Below are 23,315 nucleotides of genomic sequence, written 5' to 3'. Positions count from 1 at the left end.
ACTTTTTATTTGTTTATTTGGATGATATTCTGGTTGCCAGCACCTCCAAGGAGGAACACCTCGAGCACCTTCGGGTCCTTTTCTGACGGCTTCAGCAGCACGGCCTCATCATTAACCCAGACAAATGCCGTTTCGGCCTAGCGCAACTCGATTTCCTGGGCCACCGCATAACCCCCACTGGGGCAATGCCACTTCGAGTCAAGGTGGAGGCAATCGCGGCGTTCCCAAAACCGAAATCCGTGAAAGCCTTACAGGAGTTCCTGAGGATGGTGAACTTCTATCATCGTTTCATCCCCAGGGCAGCACAGCTCATGCGTCCGCTCTACGAGGCCCTCAGAGGCACGACGGGAAAGGAGCCAGTGGTACGGTCGCAAGACATGGATCGCGCCTTCGAGGAGATGAAAGCTGCGCTCGCCAATGCGACCATGTTAGCACACCCCTGGCCGGGAGCCACCATCGCCCTCACGACGGACGCGTCAGACTACGTGGTGGGGGCCGTCCAGGAGCAGTGGGTCAACGGCGTGTGGCAACCTCTGGCCTTTTTTAGCCGCCAGCTACAACGGCATGAGCGCCGGAACAGTACTTTCGATCGAGAGCTGTTGGCTTTGTTTTTGGCCATCCGCCATTTGCCATTTTCATTTCCTCCTCGAAGGACGACGCTTCATCGTGTTTGTTGACCACAAGCCATTGATGTTCGCAATGGCCAAGTCTGCGGAACCATGGTCGGCTCGGCAGCAATGGCAGCTGACGTACATATCGGAGTTCACCACCGACATCCGGCATGTGGCCGGTCAGGACAACGTCGTCGCCGATTGCCTCTCCCGTGCCGCCGTCCAGGCCATCCAATTGGGCATTGACTACACACAGATGGTGGTTGACCAAGCGGCCGACCCGGAGACCCAGGGTTTTCGTTCGGTTCCAACCAGCCTCCAGCCGAGGGATGTGCCGTTCCATTCCACAGGTACTACTCTGCTCTGCGATGTTTCGCTGGGTGCACCCCGTCCGATCGTTCCGTCTAAATGGTGCCGAGCGGTTTTCGACGCCATACACGGCCTATCGCATCCTGGAGTGCGGGCATCGCAAAAGCTGCTGGTTTCCAATTTGGATGGAGGGGAATACGCAAAGACGTCAGAGACTGGGCGAAATCTTGTGTTGTTTGCCAATGGGCCAAGGTGCAGCGGCATGTCAGGGCCCCGCTCGCCACCTTCGAGGTTTCGGAGCGGCGATTTGATCACATTCACATTGACTTAGTGGGCCCACTTCCACCTTCCCGGGGATTTATGTACCTTTTGACGATGGTGGATCGCACCACGAGGTGGCTGAAGGCGGTCCCCATGACGTCCACTACCTCTGCGGATGTTGCTCGAGCTTTCGTTTCATCATGGGTAGCCCGTTTTGGTGTCCCTGCGGATATCTCGTCGGATCGGGGGCCGCAATTTTCATCCGAACTGTGGAATGAGGTGATTTCCGTGTTCGGCGTTAAACTCCACCGCACTACGGCCTATCACCCGCAAGCGAACGGCTTGTGCGAGCGGTTCCACCGTTCCTTGAAGGCGTCGCTCAGGGCCAGCCTGCTGGATGCTTCCTGGGTCGACAAACTGCCGTGGGTGATGTTAGGACTCCGCACGGCGCCGAAGGAAGATCTCCAGTCGTCGGCGGCGGAGATGGTTTACGGGCAACCGCTTCGAGTCCCGGGTGAATTCCTGCCATCCCCTACGTGACCATGGTTCGCGGCCAGGCAAAGAGAGACCCACCGGGATGCGGCCCGCTGTTTCCGCCCAGTTCCGACCTCACAGCACGGTTTGCCTTCGTCCAACGTCCTGGGGGAGTTGTCGAAAGCCAAGTTCGTGTTTGTGCGCCAAGACGGCCATCGTACCCCACTCGTACCTTCTTATGCCGGGCCCTTCAAGGTTTTGCAGACAGGGGACAAGAGTTTCGTGATTGACGTCGGGGGCAAGCCGGATCACATCTCTGTCGATCGCCTCAAGCCTGCGCACCTGGACCTCGAACGACCGATCGAGCTGGCGCAGCCTCCGCGCCGCGGCCGGCCGCCAGCCGCCACCACACCTGCCAGCTCGCCGCCTGCTCAGCGTTTTCCCCTCCGAGAATTTAGGAGTCGGTCCAACAGACTTCTCCGACCTCCTCAGCGATTGACTCTTTTCGTTAAAGACAATTCTGGGGGGGCGTATGTGGCAAAGCCACTAACAGACTCGCACAGGGACTTGTATAATTGCCTTTAATCATGTTTATTACCTTTCAATGTTGGCTCTGGTTAAACAGAGCTAGATCGACAAAATCGCGATCTGACGCGATGACGTCATCACATGAGTCATGTGACATCCCCAACAGTGGGAAAAGTGATGACATCATGACGTCAGAGGTAGAGGGTGTGGCCAGCCAGTCCTCATGTGGAGTGATAGAGAAAAGACCTGCTTAGAGCTTCTCCTGCATTTTCTTGTTTTGTAAAGTTTTAATACATTAAACTCAGTTTGTTAACTTCCAGTGAGTTTATAGATTCTTTGCTAGGAGTGCAGAGACTCCCACAGCTGTCTCAATCTGCCCTGCCACCTTCAATGACTTGTGCACATATACCCCAGGTCTCTCTGTTCATGCACCCCCCTCAGGATTGTACCTTTTTAGATTATATTGCTTCTCCTCGTTCTTCCTACCAAAATGTATCATTTCACACTTGTCTGCGTTAAATTTCATCTGCCACACGTAGCCCATTTCACCAGCCTTTCTATGTCTTCTTGAAGCCTATCACTATCCTCCTCACTGTTCACCGTACTTCCAAGTTTTGTGTCATCTGCAAATTTAAAAATTGTGCCCTGTACACCCAACACCATGTCGTTAATATATATCAAGAAAAGCAGTGGTCCTGGTACAGACCCCTGTATACCTTCCTCCAGTCCGAAAAACAACCGTTCACCATTACTCTGTTTCCTGTCACTTAGCCAATTTCGTAGCCATGCTGCCACTGTCCCTTTTATTCCATGGGCTTCAACTTTGCTGGCAAGCCTATTATGTGGCACTTTATCAAATGTCTTTTGGAAGTCCATGTACACCACATCAACCGCATTGCCCTCATTAACCCTCTCTGTTACCTCCTCAAAAAACTTAATCAAGTTAGTTAAATATGATTTGCCTTCAACAAAACCATGCTGGCTTTCCTTAATTAATCCACACTTGTCCAAGTAACTGTTAACTTTTTCCCTGATTATCGTTTCTAAAAGCTTCCCCACTACCGAGGTTAAACTGACTGGCCTGTAGTTGCTGGGTTTAACCTTACACCCTTTTCTAAAATTCAGTTTATGGGATGTGCGCATTGCCTGGCAAGGCCAGCATTTATTGCCCATCCCAAATTGCCCTTGAGAAGGTGGTGGTGAGCTGCCTTCTTGAACCCCTGCAGTCCGTGTGGTGAAGGTACTCCCACAGTGCTGTTAGGTAGGGAGTTCCAGGATTTTGACCCAGCGATGATGAAGTATCAGCCATATACTTCTAAGTCAGGATGGTGTGTGACTTGGAAGGGAACTTGGAGGTGGTGGTCCCCTGCGACTGCTGCCCTTGTCCTTCTCGGTGGAAGAGGTCGCGGGTTTGGGAGGTCTTGTAGGAATTATTAACGGGGATGGGGTTATTGTCTCTGGCCAGTCAGAAGCCCCTGAACTGCTCCAGAGCCCCTGTGCGGTTTCGAAGCGCTCCCCTTTTCCTGGTTCTGACCACCGGACTTATTCGGTAGCGATGTAGACAGAAAAAGAGACTTGTGGTTGGGTGCAAAACAGACCAGTATTTATTGAAACAAAAAAAAACAACTTGAAAATAATTAATACAACACACCTATGCTTGGTACAGCACTTTTACTTAACACAGTGCACTTAATGTCCACTACAGCACTCTTTTGCTTAGTGCAACACTCTTTTTCTTAAATACAGCACCTTTAATACAGTACACTCTTACTTAAATACAGCACCTTTAACTAGTGCAGCACTTTACTTCTCACAGTACTTAGGGCTAGATTTTCAGTTGCTTGCGCCAGCAGTTAGCGCCTTAAGAGAAGTGATTTTCGGGCGCTATGCGTGTAGTGCCTGGGCGCAGCGCAGTTTGCGCCCCGCCCCAAATTAAGTTGCCCGTTAGCGCCGGCGCAAAGTTTAGCGGCCGCCCGGATGCGCGCGCAGAAAATGACGTCACATCCTCGTGCAACGCCCTTTGGCCGCCCCGAATCCAAACTTCAGTCGGACCGCCCCATTGTGCGGCTGGCGTCCAGAGCGTTTGTAAAATGGAACGCGACACACCCTGGGAAGCGCATATTAAAGGGCACTCGTACAAAAGGCACTCTGCATGTGTTGTGTGGAAGTAAGCTGTGTGTTGTTCTGAACGGTCTATTTATGTTTCCGGGCACCAATCATTCCTCCTCCTCCTCCTCCTCCTCCTCCTCCTCCTCCTCCTCCTCCTCCTCCTCCTCCTCCTCCTCCTCCTCCTCCTCCTCCCCCTCCCCCTCCTCCTCCTCCTCCTTCTTTCTCCCCAGACTTTGCATTTGAAAAAAATACATGCACCCTTCCCCTTTAAGAGCTCACTGGCACCAGAGTGTCTGCCGTGCGCTGCGCCCGAGCTCGGGTGTTGCGCTCTCCACCGCCGGCTTAGCGCCTAAAGATACTAGTGGAACGCCTCTTTTAGCGCTCCACCAACCTCTTAGGGCGAAGCCACTGAATTTCCGGCAACGGGGCGCTACTTTGGGGCGGGCGATAACTTCGGGCGGGCGCTAAGCTTAGCGCCCCAAAACTGTCTATACTGAAAATCTAGCCCTTAGTGTCCACGACAGCACTCTTTTGCTTAGTGCAACACTGTTACTTAACAGGGGAGGAGAAAACGGACACAATGAGGGAAAATTGACTAAAATCACAATTTAACAAAATCCCCCTTAATTCCCACTCATAAATACCTATCTAAGTTGCCTTGTGATAGGCCAGAAAAACTATGCTCACCAGTGAAACGCCTGCTCCGTGTCCCTGCGGTCTTATATTCTTCACCACCCTGAAATGGAGATACCCCAGTGTTTAAAAGTAACTGCTGGTATTCCACTCCCTTGGGCGGGCTCCTGAGTTGTAGATAGGGCACGGAGGCGAGGCTGCAGAGAGAGAGAGAGATGGCTTCCTGAGAAGCTATCTTATACCCCATTTGGGGCCGAAATCTTCCCGCCCAAATCCGGATGTTTCTGGGCTGAAGAAAAGGGATCCAAACTGTCCCCATTGACTGTGATGGGGTTTGGATGAATTACCCATTTCCCTTATGATGGGTTTTTGAATGTATCCCCATTCATCGTGATGCATTTGAATAGAGCTGTCTCGGTTTGAAAAAAACGTGTCTATTTCCTTAATTGCTGAGTAAACAGCTCTTGAATGTTAGTGTAAAGAAAGCCATTGTCCTGTGGTCACTGGAACTGCAATTGATTGGCAGTCTCAAGTGGTTAAGCCTTTGTGTCAACATTGTAAACTTCCTGTAAACAAATATCGATTGTCCTGCGGTGAAACTCCTCAAACTGCCTTTGATTGACAGTTTAAATACTCCATTGCTTCAGGGGCTGGGATTTTTTTCTAAATCCTTTGTTGGCCATCTTTGATTTTCCCTTTCATATGCACACACACAGGTTGCCTTTCAAGTCCCTTTTGTCAGCCTGTGCTTTGCGGAGAGACTGTCTTTCGTCTTCTGCCATGAGGTCTGACGGCCATTTTGATCCCTGGATTTTTAAAGGTATATTTTACCCAGGCTATCTTTAATCTACGGCTGTAGAAATTTCGGAATATCTTGCGAAATCTTACAGTCTGCCGAAGAAGCCTCTGCAATTTGCTGCAGTGCATCTTATAGATGGTAAACACTGCAGCCATGGTACGCCGGTGGTGGAGGCAGTGAATCTTTAAGGTGGTGGATGGGGTGCCAATCAAGTGGGCTGGTTTGTCCTGGATGGTGTCGAGCTTCTTATATGTTGTAGGAGCTGCATTCATCCAGGCAAGTGGAAATTATTCCATCACACTCCTTACTTGTGCATTTTATATGGTGGAAAGTCTTTGGGGAGTCAGGAGGTGAGACACTCACTGCAGAAAACCTAGCCTCTGACCTGCTCTTGTTGCCTCAGTATTTATGTGTCTGGTCCAGTTAAGTTTCTGGTCAATGGCGACCCCCAGGATGTTGATGGTAGGGGATTCGGTGATGGTAATGCTGTTGAATGTCAAGGGGAAGTGGTTAGACTCTTGCTTGTTGGAGATAGTCATTGCCTGGCACGTCTGTGGCACGAATGTTACCTGCCACTTATCAGCCCAAGCCTGAACATCGTCTAGGTCTTGTTGCATATGAACAGCTGTGAATGGCACTGAACACTGTGCAGTCATCAGCGAACATCCCCATTTCTGACCTTATATTGGAGGGAAGGTCATTAATGAAGCAGTTGAAGATGGTTGGGCCTAAGACACTGCCCTGAGGAACGCCAGCAGCGATGTCCTGGGGCTGTGATGATTGACCTTCAACTACCACAATCATCTTCCTTTGTGCTAGGTATGACTCAAGCCTTCAGTTTTACAAGGGCTCCTTGATGCCACACTCGGTCAAATGCTGCCTTGATGTCAAGGGCAGTCACTCTCACTTCACCTCTGGAATTCAGCTCCTTTGTCCATGTTTGGACCAAGACTGTAATGAGATCAGGAGCCGAGTGGTCTTGTTGGAACCCAAACTGGGCACCAGTGAGCAGGTTTTTGGTGAGTAAGTGCCGCTTGATAGCATTGTCGATGACACCTTCCATCACTTTTCTGATGATTGAGAGTAGACTGATGGGGCGGTAATTGGCCAGATTGGATTTTGTCCTGCTTTTTGTGGACAGGATATACGTGGGCAGTTTCCCACATTGTCAGATTGATGCCAGTTTTGTAGCTGTACTGGAACAGCTTGGTTAGAGGCACGGCTAGTTCCGGAGCACAAGCCTTCAGCATGTAGGGGGGCATCTATTACCTGGTTTATGGTAACATTCCTGGCCAGCAGCCTTTTGCCTGCTGCACTGTAAACCAATTTTAACAGCGGTTCCGAATCGCTACCCCACCTTTCAGTTCTGACTGGAGGACTTACAATTAATGATGTTAAAGCGGACAATTGGTTTGGATATGAGCAAAGTCAAAATTTATTAAACTAAAGAACCATAATCAAATATAAACTATACCACACGAACACAGTAAATGCAGTAAAAGTATATAACAAGGGGGTACAGATGGCAAAAACGAGGGATACAATGGCTACAATGTTATTTAAACAATCTTAGCAAATCCCTTAAGTCACCACCCCAAACTCCTTGCTAGGTTGTCTTGTTGAGGAGTCAGAACACCCTGCTCACCTGTGATCCAGCGAAGTAAAAAGAGAGACCAGATAGCTTCTCAGTAGCTATCTTTATACCTGTGTGCTGCTGCCGTTCTGTCTGGAAAAATTCCCGCCTAAAGTTCCAGTACACAAACAAAAGGACTATGATTGGTTGCTGAATTGCTTGTTTAAACATAGCCAGCCATAATCGGCCTTGGGTTAAGTGGGCAACTCCTGACCTCCCTGGTTTGATTGACAGGTCTTTCATGCTCCTGCCGTTCTGTCTGGCCAGTACACAAAAAAAGGACTGTGATTGGCTGCTGAATCATAGCCAGCCATAATCGGCCTTGGGTCAAGTGGGCAACTCCTGACCTCCCTGGTTTGATTGACAGGTCTTTCATGCTCCTGCCGTTCTGTCTGGCCAGTACACAAAAAAAGGACTGTGATTGGTTGCTGAATCATAGCCAGCCATAACAACCTGCCTCTGTGGCCTCGGGTCAAGTGGGCAACTCCTGACCTCCCTGGTTTCATTGACAGGTCCTTCACACAAACACATTACAAGCTGTAACCCTCTGTGTTTGACCAGGCTCAAAAGCACAAGTTTTAATCAAGATATTCTTCTCAATGTGTGTGAATACTTCCACGAATTTCCTCGATTCCATTGTAGTCCAGCTCAGCCCAGCTCAGCAGTCTTTTGTGGTTCTGAGCATGCTTTAAAACATTGATCTGACCCAGAGGCAATTCAAAACACATAAATCTTCATCCACGATGTGGACCAATGTTTCTCTTGTTTTCAGGGGAATTTTGCGAAACTCCTACATTCCCCCCTTTTGATACTTCAAACTTGATTGTAGTATCGACTCGAAGGAGTGAGCAAAATTCTCTGACCCCCTCACAAACAACCATCCCCTGTATTTACCTGATAGCTATCTGCCACTGATCCCCGTCCTGTCTATTCCCCTCAAAATTCGAGAAAACCAAAACCGTGGTACGGTAAGCATCTTACAGATACATCAATTTACAATAAGGGGTCTCATACCCCGATACGCTTGTAAAATTATACAATGTAATCCAAATTTACAAACTTTTTACATTATAACTTATTACAAAATGTTACAGACTTAGTTACACAATGTAATCAAAATGATCCCAAGCATGGAGAGGGTCCTACGCCTCTGCTCAACTTGGGGCTGTAACACAAAATACAAAAAACAACTCCATTAAACATTTTAAACAAAATGCTGAAATAGAACCATGACCAACCCGTGCCAATCATGGGTCGCGAAACTCGAGTAGGTAATGCTCCTCCCACCCGGGCAGTAAATATTCCTTCCACCCCCCCTTTAATGGTCTTAAACTTTAAAAACAGACAGAATGGATTTTCCCCAACAGTCCGCTCCACCAGCCCCGAGCCGTTCCCTTGTCCCTTTGTGGAGGCAGGGTACCCCTCATGTTTAACTTTGCCCGCGGGCCCCCGGGTGAGTTCCTCCCTCCCCCGAATGCACCCACACGACTCTTGGCTCTCCCCTTCCCCTATCCAATCTTTCCTGGGCCATCACCACCCACTCCCGGGGAACGCGTCCTTATCTGACAAGGCGCCCGCGCTTCCCCACCATGACTTCACAACAGCAAGGCCTCCCGCAAGTGAACTTCAGTCAGGATAGTGCTGGGTTGGGGGCCATGCCCCACCCAGCTGGGGCCATCTCCTCCCCGTAGGAGGAGTAGGCAAGTTCCTCCGGACCCTGTCCGGTTTTTCCCGAAGATCGCTGCGGGGTCTCCTGGATTCGTCCAGTGGCGAGGTGATCCCCAACACTCTGTCATTTGATGCCCAGCTCGGGCTGGGTGAACAGGGCTGCTCCTTGGTTTTCGTCCCTTCTCCTGCAAAACATAAAAGGACATGCAGCCAGGTCTCTCCCTGACCTGCTGCTTTAGGTGGAGGCGTGGTCGGGTCCCTCGAACTCGGACCAAAACACAAACATTTGGCACACTTGTAAACTTAAACTTACACTTAAACTCAAAACATTTGCAATTTAAAATACACCTTAAAAGCACGCTACGATCAAAATGCAATCAATACAAAGACATTACAACTGCCGCCCGTCTCCGGGCGGCCAGGCTAATCTCTGGCCCCGTCGCAGATTGCTGCTGGCTGCAGCGAAGCTGGACTGCCTCCTGCTGCTGGTCCCTCGCAGCTTCTGGCTGTTGAGTGGGGACCTCTCTTCTTTGGCTTCTCCCTGGTTCGGGAGGCCACCCTACTCCACTGTAAAGTGGGTGACCATGCTTTCTTGGGCTGGGGCACCCGAAGAGACCTTCTGAGGGGCGTCTCTGTGGGGGAAACTTTGGCTGGTGGACCCTGAGCTTGGGTCACAGCCCTAGCAGGCTGGGAACCTTCTCCCCCATGTCCAAATAGCCCGCACTGTATAATATATCTGGAAGCCTGCTGGTACAAATCTTTCTCTCCTGATCCAAAACCTGGTGTCAGCTCCCTCCCTATGTCTCCTGCAAGAGGGATTGCTATCCCTGCCCCCCCAGGGTCCCACATCATGGGGGGAACCATTCTAGAGGCTGGCTGGGAAGCTGGTCCCTTTAAACAGGCGAGTGCGCCTGCGTGAATCTACTTTTGGCAAAACTCTCCCCTCACGCGCGCGACCGCGCCTGAGGGGGAAAACTGAGGAAGGTCCGCTGCGGGTACAGGCTGGGGAACCGCGCCTGCGCGAGCAGTTTCAGTGGATGGAGTGGCAGCAGCCTGCAGATTTCTGATCCCAGGCTGCTGTTTCTCTGTTCCTAAACCACCTAACCAATTCAAATTTGAACTTTTGTTAAAATTAGGGTCCCACTGAGGTAGGGAAGTGTCCCAATTTGTGGGCTGGACAACTTTTCCCTGGGTACAAGCCACAGTGCCTGTTTTTACAGGCGGTGAACTTGAACTTGCATGGACAGCCAACTCATGTTCCCTTACCTGGGTGGCTTTAAATGGGGAATTTTGGACCTGCCTTTGGTCTGGGGCCAAAACTATCCCCTTTGTGCCCCCCTTGTCCCGGATTTCTGCTACTGGACCTGCTCTACAGGGGTCCCAGAACTCTCCTTCCCTGTTCTCTGGCTTAGACAGCTTACTCTGCCCATGAATGGCTCCTCCCCCCACACAAGCCACCGCACTTGCCTGTGAACTTATACCTACTGTGGGCTGAGGATTCCTATTCTCAGGCTCACTCCCAGCTGCCTGGTTGGGGTTGACTTTAAACCCCTTTCTTTCCAGTCCTTGTGGGGAGGCAGAGGTGGGCGAGGGGGCTGCAGCACCACTGATGGATGCTCCCTTTCCCTGATTGGCCCTCATGAGAGATTTTAACGTCTCCAGGACAGACTCGATTGTGTCTGTCTCTGCCTTTTAAGTTGGGGCTGCGGGGTTCCTGGCTGTATCTCCCCCAGGCTTTTTACAATCCCTGCGCCAGTGGCCCTCCTCCCCGCACTTGTAACAAGTGACCTTGTTCTGGGAGGGATGGCTCCCCTCCTGGCGCCTCTCTTTCTGATATGGAGCCCCAGGTTTATCTAACTCCCTATCCAGCACCGTTCTGGGTGCTGCCTGTGGGATGGTTCTACTTGGGCTGCCAGTAAAATCCGGCTGACCTGCCTTTGGGCTGATCAGGCAAATCATTCCCCTTGCTGCATTTAAAGCCATGTTAAAGCTTTCTATCTCTGCCCTACAGGGGCCATGATCTGTTTCACTAAACCAGGCATTCTCTTCCTGCAGTCTCATCTCATTTTCCCTGGCCTCAGCGATTCCCTGCAGAAGGCGTTCTATAAATGCCTGGCATTTCGTGACCTCTAGTGTGAGGCGTGCATTTTCTTCCCACACCCTAATACCACTAGCTCTGGCCTCATTCACCTCTCTTATGAGGCATTCTACCCTCGCCTGGCATTTTTCAAACTCTGACTCCCGATTCTTGGCCTCCTTAACCTCCTCCTGCTCTCTCCTCTCACCCTTCCTAACCCAGCCACCTATACCCCGATAGGTCAGCCTACACGCTGCCACTACCTTCTACAGGACTGCCCACAGACTGAAAGCAAGAAAGAGAAGAGCTGATGCTTGCTGCAGATCCAAATCACTCATCAAATCAAGAACTGCCTCCAGTCCCATCTGGGTCGCCATTTGTAGGGGGGCATCTATTACCTGGTTTATGGTAACATACCTGGCCAGCAGCCCTTTGCCTGCTGCACTGTAAACCAATTTTAACAGCGGTTCCGAATCGCTACCCCACCTTTCAGTTCTGACTGGAGGACTTACAATTAATGATGTTAAAGCGGACAATTGGTTTGGATATGAGCAAAGTCAAAATTTATTAAACTAAAGAACCATAATCAAATATAAACTATACCACACGAACACAGTAAATGCAGTAAAAGTATATAACAAGGGGGTACAGACGGCAAAAACGAGGGATACAATGGCTACAATGTTATTTAAACAATCTTAGCAATTCCCTTAAATCACCACCCCAAACTCCTTGCTAGGTTGTCTTGTTGAGGAGTCAGAACACTCTGCTCACCTGTGATCCAGCGAAGTAAAAAGAGAGACCAGATAGCTTCTCAGTAGCTATCTTTATACCTGTGTGCTGCTGCCGTTCTGTCTGGAAAAATTCCCACCTAAAGTTCCAGTACACAAACAAAAGGACTGTGATTGGTTGCTGAATTGCTTGTTTAAACATAGCCAGCCATAATCGGCCTTGGGTCAAGTGGGCAACTCCTGACCTCCCTGGTTTGATTGACAGGTCTTTCATGCTCCTGCCGTTCTGTCTGGCCAGTACACAAAAAAAGGACTGTGATTGGTTGCTGAATCACAGCCAGCCATAACAACCTGTCTCTGTGGCCTCGGGTCAAGTGGGCAACTCCTGACCTCCCTGGTTTCATTGACAGGTCTTTCACACAAACACATTACAAGCTGTAAACCTCTGTGTTTGACCGGGCTCAAAAGCACAAGTTTTAATCAAGATATTCTTCTCAATGTGTGTGAATACTTCCACGAATTTCCTCGATTCCATTGTAGTCCAGCTCAGCCCAGCTCAGCAGTCTTTTGTGGTTCTGAGCATGCTTTAAAACATTGATCTGACCCAGAGGCAATTCAAAACACATAAATCTTCATCCGCGATGTGGACCAATGTTTCTCTTGTTTTCAGGGGAATTTTGCGAAACTCCTACAAGCATGATAGCTGGGATGTTGTTTTGGCCAATAGCTTTTACTGTATCCATTTTTTGAACAATGGTGTAACATTTGCAATTCTCCAGTCCTCTGGAACCACCCCCGCATCTAAGGCAGTTTGGAAGATTATGGCCAATTCCTGCACGATTTCCTCCTTAACTTCCCTCAGCATCCTAGGATGCATCCCTTCCCGTCCTGGTGACTTATCAACTTTAAGTACAGACAGCCTTTCTAGAACCTCCTCTTTATCAATTTTTATCTCAACCACTATCTTCACTAACTCCTCTTTCACTGTGACTTTGGCAGCATCTTCTTCCAGATGCAAAGTGCTCATTTAATACCTCAGCCATGCCCTCTGCCTCCATGCATAGGTCACCATTTTGGTCCATAATCGATCCCACCCCTCCTCTTACTACCTGTTTACTATTTATATGCCTATAGAAGACTTTTGACTTTTGAATTCCCTTTTATGTCCCCTTTTATGACTGAGTGTTGTATACCATGTGGCTGCCTGATATTTAATTCTGTCACCAGATAGCTGGGATGCCCCTAATTCTCCATTTCCGTCAGCCAAGCACAACGAGACTCCACTGATCTCCAGCCCCTCCTCCTTTGCAGCTGTTAATTGCGAGATCTGAGGCAGGCCCCCTCCGGTTCTCTGCCTCTATCACAAGGAGGGAAAGAAGGCCTATGAGTGAGAATAATGCATGTATTCACATGATGTATGGAGAGCATTTGTTGAGGGTGTCTACGAGGGAGAGGCACAACTTTGCATAGCGATGAGGGTGAGTGTCAGTGGTGGATGGATAGATGGGGATGTGAGGAAGTGCATAGACAGAGAGGGATGGGTGCACCTGCAAGCTAAGTTGGTGTGAGGGATGATGTGCTGGAGTAGGCTTGAGAAGGTAGAGTGAGGGGGCTTGGGGGGATATGCAAATCAGGATATAGGGCAATGTGCCATTGCTCTCACCTTTCCTGCCGGTCATTAAAGTGTTTCCTGCATTGGATCCATGAGCGTGGCACCACACTCCTGCTGCTGACATCCTTGGCAACCTCCAACCATTCCTTCTTTGTCTCACCAGCTGGCTTCATCCTCCCGTTGCTCAGGAACAGTATGTCCCTCCAGGTCCTCACAGCCTCCAGCAGCATGTCCAGGGTGGCGTCAGTGAAGCGGAGTGCAGCCTTTGCCTGTCGCGGCCCCATCACAACACTTCTTTCTCTCTCCATGATAAATCTAACTGCTTTATTTTTAATCATTCATAGGATGTGGGCATCGCTGGCAAGGCCAGCATTTATTACCCATCCCTAATTGCCCTTGAGAAGGTGGTGGTGAGCCACCTTCTTGAACCGCTGCAGTCCATGTGGTGAAGGTGCTCCCACAGTGCTGTTAGGGAGGAAGTTCCAGGATTTTGACCTGGTGACGATGAAGGATTGGCGATATACTTCCAAGTCAGGATGGTGTGTGACTTGGAGGCAAACTTGCAGGTGGTGGTGTTCCCATGTACCTGCTGCCCTTGTCCTTCTAGGTGGAAGAGGTCACGGGTTTGGGAGGTGCTGTTGAAGAAGCCTTGGCAAGTTGCTGCAGTGCATCTTGTAGATGGCATGTTTGGAGTTTCCCTTTAAATACAGGAGTTGAGTTCGCGACATGCATGTCGTCATCACCCCTGCTGATGCTAATTGGATGGGAAACCCGGAAATCAGATGTTAATGAAGTGGCTGTGTTAAAAAGCCACTGACAGGCATGCTACAAATATTTCCAGGTTTCCCACGTGCTATTGGGGCACCCCACCTCCCCCACCGCCACCACGCTCCCAGTGCGTCTGCTCATTATAATCCTGCCCACTGAATTTCAGGCCGCCTGCCACACCTCAAGTCAGTGCCAGGGCAGGAGGGGGTTTGTGAGGGAGGATAGTGGGAGGGGAGCCACTCGCAGTTGGCAGGAGAGCTATGGAGCAGGTCAGTGCACTCCTGCTCCACCAGGCTGTACATCAACATTGGCCCGTATTTTCCGATCGCAGATCTGGAAAAATCTGTGTCCTTACCTGATGGCTTCCAGGACATACACGCTCCCGCTCCTGGGCCTCAACAAACTTGAAGTGCGCAGGGCCCACGTATCCCAGGGGCACATGTAGTTTGCAGCATCTCTGGGATCACATGGGCCATGGGGAGCCAATCACAGAAGGCAATCTCCCTTCATACATTTGACAGGAAGACCTGGCAAATATATGAATGGAGATCAATGAAAAAACATAGTAAAACTTTAAATACATTTTTTAAAAAATCTCATTTTTAAAATGACTTGAAATTAAGTATTTTAAACAAAAATTAAATTTTTTGAAAAAGTAATTAAAGTTTTTTATGGGGCTAAAAATAAACTTACCTTTTTTTTAAAGTTTTTTAAATGATAAATCAGTGAAAAAAATTTTTAAACCTTTTTTTCAACTCTTATCCTGGTAAAAGCAGGCCTTACGCCTGCACTGCTTTTACCAAGTGCAAGAATTGTAAAGGTTTTCTGGGGGCGGAGGGTCTCCATAAAGCGGAACTATCCGCCCGCAGAGGCCCTTCTCCAGGGCAGCTGGAGGATCTGTCAAGACCATTCTTGACGGATTGGAAATGCTGGTTTTCAGCACATGCGCTGTGCATGCCTGAAACTGGCATTTCTGATGTCCCTACGGGTGGGTACACAGCCCGTACACACCCGTAGGGATTGGAATATCTGGGCCATTAAAAAGACATTTTGTTTACTTACCTTTTTGGTGGCATCTGCTTGTTCGGCAACACCCATGCCAGCAAAACCTGAGCAAAGCAGGCTTGGCACCTATTCCACTCTGGGAAGCATGTGCAAGGGGGCTAATGCATGTTATAGGTGGTTGCCCCCAATGCCTGAAAAATGGCTCGACCCAATATCGAGTCAGACATCTTTCAGGCATCCTTGGGTGCAGGATTTTAGTCCTTGAAATTTGCCCCTGTTGCCTTTGTCTGTAAAACAGGCGCAATTAAGTCCAATTTCTAGGCCTACGTGTACAGTTTACAATTGTTTGCCAACTACAATTCATTATCGCCCAGGAATGGGCGCTAACTTCTGAAAAGTTGGAGATTTCGCGCCAGGTGCTAATGAATCTCGCTGCATGCAAAATTCAGTGTCATCGCTCAAAGATAGGACTGGAGCGCTAAATCAAGCACTAATGACCTAGCTCAGTGGTGTTAGACTCAAAGCGCTAAGCAATTTCAGGTGCAGTCTAATCGTTAGTCATCATTGCCGCAAGCTCATTACAGTTCTGAAAGGGGAGGTTCAATCATGCTGCAGAACCTCATCCTCAGCATTGCTGGTGCTGCAGCTGTCTCAGCAAGCAGCAGAAGGCCAAGAAGAAGGAACCAGACCACTGAAGGAGGTGTCATTATGACAGATCAACGGCCCAGGGAGAGAGCTCGCAGATTCTGCGACCAGGTATTGGAGGAGTTGGTGTCCACTGTGGAGAGACGAAGGGCGGTGCTCTACCCGGCAAGTGGCAGGAGGCCCTCACCGCAAGTCTTGTGCGCCATGTGGAGAGAGGTAGCCCAGCAGCTCTTGGGCAGCATTATCATCCCCAGGACCCAAACACAGTGCAGGAAGAAATTTAACGACCTCACTCGGGTGGTCAGGGTGAGTCAATGCTGCAACAAATGCTACATACCACCATCTGAACCACAGTCTGCACACACTGCCCAAAGCAACACACCCCCAGTACTCACCCACAATCTCCACCTACCAACACTCACACCCACATCTCACACCTTGCACACAATGACAGCTATTCAACTATGGCAGGCACATCTCCCAAACACATTGCTCCACACTTACTCACACACTTTCCTTTCTCTTGCAGTCCAAGGTCGCTCACAACAGGAGGGAGCAGGAGCGCACAGGCAGGGGGTAACCTGACACCCAACCACTTTCAGAGCTGGAGGAAAGAGTGCTGCAAATCATTGGGCACCTGGTGGTGGGCGCCGTGGCCACTGGTGACGTTGACCCCCTTGGGGACAACAACGGTATGTCCATCCCTACTCCTTCTTCTCACATCCCACTGCCCCCTCATCCTACAAGCCTTTCCCACTTTCCAGCTAATCATGCTGAATGCATGCCTGTCCCTGAGGGTACCATAGAGAGCGAGGCGGAAGAAGAGGAGGGCAAAGAGCACACCGCGCCACTTCATGTCTCACCTGCAGGCACCAGCTCAGATACTGGCACTACTCATTATTTAGAGGCTAGTATAGTAGCAGGATCTGCACAGGGTGATTCACCAGGGATGAGCAGGCTGCAGCAAGGCCAGGGGGAAAGGGTAGCTCTGGAGTCAGCTCCCTGGATGGCAAGTTCGCGTGTGAGTTCTGCTGCACAGGACTCAGATGAGGACCTCGATGGGGAGGCCTTTAGAAGAAGGGTGATGGGCATGCACACGGAGATGATAGGTGCAATGGCAGGGGTGCCTGAGAGCCTTTTGGCAATGGTAAAGAGTCCACCTCCAACATTGCACAGAGCTCTGCGCACACCATGAAGCCCATCATTTGCAGTCTGCAAAGGATGGTGGACTCTCAGAGAGACCGTGGCGACCCAGACCTGATGCCACGTGTGATGGGCAATGTTGCAGCTTCCATTGTCGCACAGGCAGAAGTCATGCAACGTCTTAGTGCTGTAATGCAGTCTATGCTTGGTGCCATCGATTCTCAGACTGCTCTCATGCAGTCTCAGCTTGATGCCATGCAAGCTCTGATTGCTGCCATCATAGCTGGGTCAACCACTGTCCATCGGGGCTTTCACAGTGTCGCAGCAGGCCAGCAATCTGTGCTCCAGCAGATTGATAGTGATGCTGAGGTGCTGCCCTGGGGAGTGCCAGTGGAGCAGGAACCTGCTGCCCTCTCTCAGGATGACAGCATTCCTCTCCCACCACTGGCAATCCGCCTTTGCCCTTGTTGCTGCCTGTCATCCAGACATCCCAGGCTGCTGCCGCCTATGCTGAAGTGGTGAAGTCTACAGCCGGGCCTTCCAGGCCCAGAGCTGGTTGAGGGCGTCCTGCAAGGCCATCTGAAGTCTCCCACACGGACCCTCAGCAGCTTTCCACCAGCCCTGCTGCAACCACTGGGCCAACACTTTGTAGGAACACTAGAGTAGGCAAAGGCACTGAAACGAGGGGCACTAATATTATTGTTGTAAATATGTGTTCACTGATTATTGATAAATGTATTAATTGGCTTTGGATAATTTTGTGGTGTCTCTCATTTCAGCTTTACGCTGTGATATGGCCTGCGACAGGAATGGAATGATGGGGGTGTGGTGAGCAACGGAGATCTGGGGTTTAGTTTACTGGAACTGCAGTCTGATGAGGTGGTCACGGACCGCCCTTCTAGAAGGCCGATTGAGTGGCTGCCTCCTCCTTCGCTCCTGTTCCTCCTCCTCCTTCTCATCTTCCTCTTCCTCCTCGTCTTCGTCCTCCTCCTATTCTCTCTCTTCCTCCTCCTGAGGTGGTCCTGCAATCCCTGGTGGCAAGGGCTGGGCCCTCATGATGGCCAAGTTGTGGAAGACCTCAGGATTGTTATGTGGTGCCCGCAAAGCCACGTGGGTGCATTCAATGATGCCCTGCACCATGAGGAAGCCCGCTATCCTGGCGAAGCCACATGCACATTCGTCCTGCTTCTCTCTGGTGATGGGGAAGGAAATGTAATCCCTTCTCCTACTGTAGAGGGCCTCTGTGACCTCCTGGATGCAGCGATGGACGGCGAATTGCGAGATGTTAGCGATATCTCCTGTTGCAGAGTGGAAGGATGGGAAGGATCCGTTGGCAAAGAAATTGAGGGTGACGGCGACCTTGACTGCCACCGAGAGAGCCATGGCCGACCTGATCTGAGGCTCGGGGTTGGATTGCAGGAGGTGGCAGATTTCGGTGACCACATCCTTGCTGAAGTGGAGCCATCTAATACACTGCTCCTCGCTTAATTGGAGGTAGGAGAAGTGATCTCAGAATACCCTTGGAGGGTAAGGCCTCCTGTTGAGAGCCCTGATGGCCCTCCTCCTCCCTCTGGCCACATCTTGCAATCTTTCTCGCTACATCCGCTCCCTTGCAGTAGATCCTGGAGAGCGAGATTGACTGCCAGTACAGCCCCCATTAATGTGACGATGTGTAGCATTTTGAAATTTTGTCACAATGAATGTATGAAATTTTTAGTACCCTCACACTCCTCATACTAAAGAACCTTTAAATGACTGAATTAAACTCTTGCACAATCGCAAACTGACAAGGAAGCAGTGAAACAGCACTAACCTGACAGCTGCTACTCATCCCTTTGAATATCGACCCTGGAGCTGCCATCTGCCTGCTTCGTGCCTCCTCTTCCTGTCATTGTCGGGGGAGGTGCTAGGGCAGGGGCGATAATCAATTTGGCAGATCGGGCGCTCAGTGAGAGTTGCACGCTCACTGACATCACAATGTGCCTGTCGCTAAAGCTCCAGGCGCTAACTAATAGCGGATGCGCTAAGGGGCGAAAAAATTTGATGTTCTGTGCTGGATTCGCCTCGTCCCAGTGCTACTTCATTAGCGCCCCGTTAGCACCCCCCGTCAGTCACTAACAGGAGGCACTAACAAACTGAATTTCTCCCCCACAATGTTTTAAGAATTGCAGGCCGTTTTGACAAAATACACTGCTCTTCTTCTGAATCAGGAATAAGTGTTTTGTTACAATCACCTTATATTTTATATAAATTAAGGCTGTTTATATAACAGAACAATATTAAAGATGATTCAATGATAAAAGGAAGTTGAAATCACAAATCAGATTTTCCTTTTCTACTGCTCTATCATTAAGCTGCGCCTAGGAAGAATATATAGAGAAAAGCGGGTGGGAAGAGGCAGCCACTTATACAAAGTCCGCCCAATTTCCTGTCCGTTATTTCCCCATCCCCTCTGTATACTCTGGCCAAAGCAACCAATTATGCCCAAGCACTGTCTTGTTTTTCACACTTTGTACAAAAATAATAAATTGCAGGACAACGGAGTATTACAGTTTAAACTCTTTTAATGAAGCATCAGGTCTGATCTGACTCACAGCAGTACAGCACTGTGTGAACAAGATGGAGTCAGGACCCTGGGTCCTCCAAAACAATGGCCCAGTAATTCCTCTCCCAACGCGTGAGTATGGATGGGGTACTCACGCGTGTGCCTGGAGGAATTGCTGGTTTTCAGCATGCACAGCGCATGCGGAGAAAACCGGCATTTCCTCTCCTCTGACCCAAGGGGTTAAGAGGCTGAACGCGTGCGACTACACAAGCAGCGCGTGCGACTTGGATTTCCTTTATTTTTAGAGAGTTGCGCATGTGTAAAGGCCTCCGGTTTTTACGCATTGAAAAACCACAATTAAGTACTTAGTTTTACAGGTAAGTGGTCTATTAATACAATTTATACATTTTTTTTCCACAGGTTTATTATTTTTAAAGAATTTACAGTAAGGTAAGTTTAGTTTTAGCCCCGATTTTTTATATAATAATTTTTTTCAAATTTTAAAATTATTGTTTAAAATAGTTTTTTTACAGTTATTTATGGTTCATTTAAGTAGTGCAATGTTTTTTAAAATTTTCTTTCAAGTTTAAATAGTGTTTTGGGGCCAGGAGTTTTCATGAGTTTGACAGCTTTCACTATCAAACTCATGAATGAACTTTTGCAACCTCCCATTGGTTGCCCTGTGCTCACATGATCCCAGCCGGCTCATCGCACTAAGTACGCCGCTGGGTCATGCACGCACAGCGCGGCAGGACCTCAAGCGGGCCAGTGAGAGGAAATGCAATGCGGGCCAGGATTGAAATGTCAGCACGCCGGGTAAGTGCACATCGAGGGCTTGCACGCGTAGCAAGCTCCCGATCCTAATTTCAGGGCCAATAGTAGTCCTTACAGATGCCTGCAGGCCAATGACAACTCAGCATGTGATCACAAGTGAATATAATAGGTATTCCTTACAGATGGCTGCAGGCCAATAACAATTCAACATGCAAATGTTACATCCCCTTTCTTTTAAAAGAAAAATGTTATGCATTACTTTTAAACCTTTCTTCTACCTAATGTTCTCGGTACCATAAACATGTAAGTAAACTCAGCACTTAACTAGCACTGAAAACATCTCAACATTTCAATAACGATGTACAGTTTTTTTTCGTGCAGCGATCCGCCTACTCCCTTTGGCAGTTCACAAGTCAAGGATAACTCTAAGCTTGACCTCTCATCCCGACCTTGTGTGGTATGACACTGAGCATGCTCCTGAATCAGTTAACAGTTCAGGTTCAGGTTTAGGTTCAGGTAAGTATGATGTGTTTTGTGTATTGCTTTGTTCATCACACTCTGTTGAACTGATCCTCTCGTCAGAATGACGGTGTTGTTCCTTGGTGTTCAGGAGGTGCCTGCGATTGCGGCGGTACACCTGTCCTTCTGGGGAGCGGACGTGATACGATCGCTCAGTGTCAGCTGGCTGGATGACGACTGCTGGCTTCCAGTGGCCATGCTCCTGGATTCTGACGGATTCTCCATTGTGCAACGGTGGCAGTAGTCTAGCTGACCTGTCATAGTAACTCTTTTGGTGTTGCTGTCTCTGTACGCGTTTTAAATGCACTTGCTTGCAGCTGACAACCTGCCAGGGCCTGTCTGGGATACGGTGAGGTATCATGGGCTCTTTGACATTTGATGGGCGGCGTTCTAGGCAAATGGAACCTTTTCCGACAATGTCCTCAATGTGTTTGCACATTCCGGGCTAAAACATAATCGGCCAAAAATTCGGGTCGGGGGCTTCCCGCATGTGCAAGCCCCCGATCTGCACTCACCCTGCGCGCTGACATCTGAAGCCTGGGCCTGCTTGCATTTCCTGTGACAGGCCCGGTTCAGATGTCAGCGCGCAGTGCTTACCTGATCCAGCGGCGTAGTTAGTGCGATGTGCCGGCTGGGATCAGGTGAGCACTGTACAACCAATCAGGGGAGGGGAAGGTTCATTCATGAGTTTGAGAGTAAGAACTGTCAAACTCATGAAAACTACGGGGGCCCAAAACACTATTTAAACTTTAAATAAAAATTTAAAAAACATCCCAATCATTAAATTAAGTATAAATAAGTTTAAAAAAATAATTTAAACAATAATTTTTTTTTTTGAAAAAAATAAATTTTTAATAAAAAGGGTCTAAAACTAAACTTACCTTATTGTAGATTCTTTAAAATGATAAACCTGTGGGAAAAAAATTCTAAATTACACTAAAACACCACTTACCTGTAAAAATAAATACGTGTGCTTTTTACAAGCGTAAAGACCGGAGGCCTTTACACATGCGCAAATCCCCCAAAACAGAGGAAATCCAAGACGCACGTGCTGCCCCCTACAGCGCACGTGCTGCCCCCTACAGCGCACGCGCTAGCCTCTTCAACTCTTGGGTTGGAGGAGAGGAAATGCCGGTTTTCAGCGCATGCGCTGTGCATGCTGAAAACCGGCATTTCCTCCGGCCAGACGCGTGAGTACCCCTTCCGTACTCACGAGTTTGGGGAGGAATTTCTGCCCCAATGTCACGTGCTCTTTGTTTGCATTTTTCCATGCCCATATGTCCAGCATGAATTTTTGTCAACATCTCTTCTCTGAGACTGGTAGGAATGATGATTTTCTCCTCTTTGAAGATGATTCTGTTGATTTGTGATAGTTCGTCTCTGTGGTTCCAGAATTCAGATATGCTCTGAGGGCATTTCCTCCTTTCCTCAGGCCATCCTTCATGTATGACTTTGCTCAGCAGTGTGAGTTGTGCATCTTTCTCTGTTCCTGCTCGGATCTCCTTCAGTTTTGAGTCACTCACAGGTAAGCTGTTGTATACCATGTGCATCTGCACATCCATGCCTTCATTGAGGCTGCTGTCCTGGTAGTTACGAGACTTTCTGGAGAGCGTGTCTGCGACAGGAATGTCTTTGCCTGGACGGTGAATGATTGTGAAGTCATTCTTCTGTAGCCTTGGTGGGGCTGCGGCTAATGGTTTCCTCATGATTGACTCGAGGGGCTTGTGGTCGGATTCCACAATGACTTGTCGGTCATAGACATACTGGTGGAAACAGAATTGCATATAACTCTTTCTCGATTTGAGCATAGTTGATTTCACTGTCTGTGCGAGATCTGGAAGCGTAGCCGATGGGCTTTCCTTCTTGCAGTAATACTGCACCTAGTCCGTAATTTGATGCGTCCACTTGTAGTCTGAGCTCTTTGTTGGGGTCAAAGTAGGCAAGAACTGGTCCTGGTTCTCTGGTGATTAGGTCTTTCATTTTCTGAAATGCTGTGTCATGTTGTTTGTCCCACAGGAACTCATTGGCTTGTTTGAGCAACTGACGCATGGGTGCGTTTATTTCGGAGAGGCTCGGGGCAAACTTGGCTAAGTAGTTAACCATGCCTAGTACTGTCTCTAGCTCTGCGCGGTTCTTCGGTGGCTCCATCTTCTTGATGGCGGAGATATTCTCTGGATCCGGCTTAATGCCATCAGTTGAGGGGCGATGCCCGAAGTAACTGATTTCGGTGGATCCGATTATGCTCTTCTCGGGGTTGAGCCGGATACCTTTCTCCCGTGATCTTTGTAGCATCACATGGAGGTTCCTGTCATGTTCCTCTCTATTCCTGCCATAGATGAGGACGTCATCCACAATTGCAACTACACCGTCGAGGCCTTCATAAGTTTTGTCAATCTTCCGCTGGAATTCATCCTGAGCTGAGATAAGACCAAATGGTAAACACAGAAATCAGTAGCGTCCAAATGGTGTGT

The sequence above is a fragment of the Somniosus microcephalus genome, chromosome 10 (genome assembly GCF_052327205.1).
Source record: "Somniosus microcephalus isolate GS21.2 chromosome 10, FLI_Smic_1.0, whole genome shotgun sequence".
Lineage (NCBI taxonomy): Eukaryota > Metazoa > Chordata > Chondrichthyes > Squaliformes > Somniosidae > Somniosus > Somniosus microcephalus.
The sequence above is the reverse complement of the archived record's forward strand: the minus strand, read 5'-3'. Positions refer to the sequence as shown.